The sequence below is a fragment of the Chenopodium album genome, chromosome 17 (genome assembly GCF_948465745.1).
Source record: "Chenopodium album chromosome 17, dcCheAlbu1.1, whole genome shotgun sequence".
Taxonomy (NCBI): Eukaryota; Viridiplantae; Streptophyta; class Magnoliopsida; order Caryophyllales; family Amaranthaceae; genus Chenopodium; species Chenopodium album.
The window spans coordinates 20,676,552-20,680,845 of NC_137850.1; the positions used below are offsets into that span (position 1 = coordinate 20,676,552).

At 38.1% G+C, this 4,294-nt stretch overlaps 1 non-coding gene across 1 annotated transcript; it reads right to left on the reverse strand.

The window, feature by feature from the left end:
* Positions 1-2,070: 2,070 nt before the first annotated feature.
* On the reverse strand, positions 2,071-2,176 carry LOC145590282 (small nucleolar RNA R71). The gene has a single exon (XR_014101917.1). It is a non-coding gene; the product is annotated as a small nucleolar RNA R71 (small nucleolar RNA).
* Positions 2,177-4,294: the final 2,118 nt, after the last annotated feature.

Consider the following 4,294-nt stretch of genomic DNA (forward strand, 5'->3'; position numbering starts at 1 on the left):
TTTTCTTTATTTTCTTTCATCATTTTCATATAATTCTTTTAGTTTTATTTGATTTTCCATTTTTTATAATTCACTTTAGTTCTCGATTGGTTTTTACGAGTTTTTCATTTTTTTAGTTGATAATTAATAATTTTAGTGTTAGTTTTACCTTGCTACGCTTCCTCTCTTTGTTTTATTTGTGTTTTGTAGGTAAATAATCAAGTCAATTTGCTCATTTTGGGATTGCCATGTTCGCGGGCATCATCACGAGTGCACTGATGATGGGGATGCTCGGGAGTGCGGAGTTTGATCAAGCAAGCGAAGGAGCCAAAGCCTATGCATCGCACAGGGGTGCGTGCGCACGACACAGGGTTGCATGCGCGCAGACCCAGCTGTGCGCGCGCGCGGCTGGGCTATGCGTGCGCACGGCCTGTGCGGCCTTCTTCGCTCGATTTTTCTTTTTTTTAGCTTTTAACTTTCTTTTTGAAGGACGACTTAACTTGGTACTAGAGAGATAAAGTAGACAGAGAAGCTTAATATTTACTTGTTTGTACTTGAATTTGATCTTAGATTTCTATCTAATTTTGAAATTCCTTCTTTAATTCAATGAATGTTTGTAAGATTTCTTTCCCTTGATTTATTTCTAATGCAATTCCTTCTAGTTTCTTGGATTTTGATTGAGATTACATTCCTTATTTTAGAAATTGTTTATTGATTGATTTTCTTTTGATATAGCATTAAATGAATATGAATTTGATTGAATTTGTTTTGTTTCTTAATTTCACCATGTTTAGTGAGTAGATTAGTTGCTAGGGAGAAGGGGAAGCATGCTTGATTGATGATTTTTGCTAGTTGATGATGCTAAATTGATTTGAATGGTCCAATTAAATTGGTTGACATAGTTGTGCATGTGATTAATTAGATTAGGAGTGATCAACCTATAAGATTAATCTAGATTGCATTGCAAAATTCAATGACATGAACCCTTGATTTGAGAATTGCTTTAATTGATTGAATTTGATTGTGATTTTCCTAGCTAGCCATTCATAGTGATCCCTAGCTTGGCTTATAGGATATAGCCTTTGAATTCCTATGATTGCAACTATTGTTTGTCCTTTGCAATGTTTGAGTTGATTGAGTGATCCTTCAATTAGCATAATCATTGAGCTTGCATGTGGAACCTATATCCCTAGTGTTTAGTATATTGAATTTCTCGATTCATCTACATTTCTTGATACCTTAGTTACCAACCACATCTTCCCACAAACTTCGAAGTAGCTTGACATAGGCTATAGCTTACACCTATTTATTCTCTTGGGTTCGACCCTTGACTTACTATATACTCGTATTAGGTTGGTCGAGTGTTTATAAATTTTCTTTGGCTCTAGGAAAAGGTAGAGAACGACCTACATTTTCCTCGTGTCAAAAATGGCGCCATTGCCGGGAAATGATAATGGTGCTTTGTTATAGTTGTTGATTCTATTTCACCATTAATCGAAAATAGAAAAAGATTTTCTTTAAGGCTACATTTGTAGTCGTGCTACTAACCATTTCTTTTGAGATTTCATGCATAGAGCACGTGATCATTCACTAGTGCCATTTGATCCGGAAATTGAGAGAACTATTGCAAGGTTGAGGAGTGCTAAACGATCTTTGAGCCCTAGCATTTCAAGTGAAGAAGAGCCACAACAAGAAGAATAAGCAAGAATGGGAGAAAATCCGAGAATGGCATTGAAAGAATTGGGGATTCCCGGTGCATATAGATTTGAGAGTGGGATTGCTCCACCTACAACACCGCAAATGATTTTGATATAAGATCGGCAATGATCACTTTAATAGAGAGGAGACAATTTAGTGGGGCCAAGCATGAAATCCCACTAAACCATCTCAAGGAGTTCGAGAAGTATTGCAATACTATCAAGGTGAACAGAATTTCCCAAGAATTCATCCGCCTCAAGCTCTTTCCCTTTTCTCTCATAGGTCGTGCTTTGGAATGGCTAGACAAGGAGGTAAAGCCGAATTCTCTAAGGACATGGGACGAGGTCACTAAGGAATTTCTATCCCGTTTCTATCCTCAAAAGAAAACGGCGGAAGCTAGAGCTTTGATTCAAGGTTTCAAGCAAAAGCCAAATGAGAGCCTCTATGAAGCATGGGAGAGATACAAGGAGTATCAAAGAGAATGTCCTCATGACGGAATTCCAACTTATCAAATCATTCAAATCTTCTATGAAGGTCATAGCCCTCAAGGAAAATCATGTTTAGATGGAGGAGCCGGAAGTCCTATCATGAAAAAAACGGAAGAGGAAGTGGTGGACATAATTGAGGATGTAGTGAGGTATTACAGAGATTGGCAAGATGGAGAAAGAAAGTCAAATAGCAAGAGTAGCTCTTCGGTGTACTCGGTTGATCATCTAAATGCAATCAACAATCTATCCTCTCAAATGACAAACTTGGGGAAGGAGATGTCCACTATCAAGGTAAAGTTGGAAAGTGCTACCTACCAAGTTTCAAGTCTTCCCTCCCAAACTAAGGGGAGAGTTACGTCTTCTAATTCTCAACCCCTTCCTTCTTCTAGTAACATGCCTAGTGGATGCTTGTTTTGTGATGATTGTGGGTCGTATGAGCATGATTTTTCTAGTTGCCCTCATGCATGTATGGATGTTTGTGATGATTAAGATGGAAATGTGATTGAGCATGTGAACTATGTGTCAAATAATCATGATTCTAGGTTTGAGAATCAAAGAGGTCAATGGAATAGGAATTACAACAATCATGGCAATTTTGACAACTATAACCAAGGTGGTGGTTATAGGAACCAAGGGAACCAAGGTTCTCAAGGTAACTATAACAATCAAGGTTATAGTAGCCAAAATAAAAACCAAAATTATGGTAATCCAAACCAAGGTTATGGGAATCAAAATCAAGGTAGTGGTAACCATAATCAAGGTTATGGTTAAAATCAAAGTAGGGGTAATTGGAACAATCAAGGTAGAGGTAATTTTCAAAACAATGCTCAAAGATGCCCTCCACCCGGAGTTGCTCCAAAGGCCCAAAATGATAATTCCTATGTTCAATCCTCTTCTTCTCCACATAGAACAAATTTGGAAGAAATCATTGAAAATCAAACAAAGTTGTTGAACACTTACATGAACTTAAGTGATAAGAAATTTAATGAAATGATGACTCATAATAAGATGCTTGAAAATCAAATTTCTCAACTTGCTAATGCTTTGAAAGACCATGCTAGTCCTTCTTCTTTACCTTCCCAAGGCCTAGATCCTAAGAGACCGGTTAATGCTATTATCACAAGGAGTGGTAAGATCCTTGAGGAGAGTTTGCCTAGGATGAGTGAGACTAAAGAGGGCACAAAAGGGGCTTTGGTTGAAGATGAGAGAAATGGTGCATCTTTGAGTGAGGTTGAGATTGAGAAGCCTAGTGAGGTGAGAGTGGAGAAAGAGATTGTGAAACATAAGCTTCCTTATCCACAAAAATTCATGAGACACAAGTTAGATGAACAATTTGGAAGATTCATAAACATGCTTAAGCAACTTCACCTCTCTTTACCATTTACCGAAGTTGTCACCCAAATGCCCAACTACGCAAAATTCCTCAAAAACATTTTGAGTGGTAGGAGGACATGTGATGGTGTAGAGACGGTGAACTTGACCGAGAATTGTAGTGCTATCATAATGAACAAGATGCCACCTAAGCTAAAAGACCTCGGAAACTTTTATATCCCTTGTGTCATTTATAAAATGCAAATTGAGAATGCCTTGTGTGACCTAGGAGCTAGTGTTAGCCTTATGCCATACTCGGTGTACCAAAGACTTGAGCTAGGAGAACTCTTACCTACTAACATCACTTTGCAATTGGCCGATAGGTCAATTAAGTTCCCTAAGGGTCGGGAAATTTGTTATTCCGGTGGATTTTGTTGTGCTTGAGATGGATGAAGATGCTAATATCCCCATCATTCTAGGGAGACCATTCCTTGCTAATTCGGGTGCTTTGATAGATGTAAAAAGTGCTAAAATTTCTCTAGAAAATTGTATGTTAATTGATTCTCTCGATCATGTTGTGTCTTCCATGCATGAGCAATTGCTCACTTCTAACGATGCTCTTGAGAATGTTTTGTTAAATAAGGAGAAGATAGGTACCCCAAACAAGGAGATGGGTTTGTATGAAGATTTTCTCAATGGAAGCTTTGAGGATGTTGAAGGGCAAATGTGTTTGAGCATTTCTAGCCAATAAGCGTTGCAAGTGGCAACATCGAAGGAAGGTAAAGGTGCTCCAATGGTTGAGCTCAAACCTCTTCCAT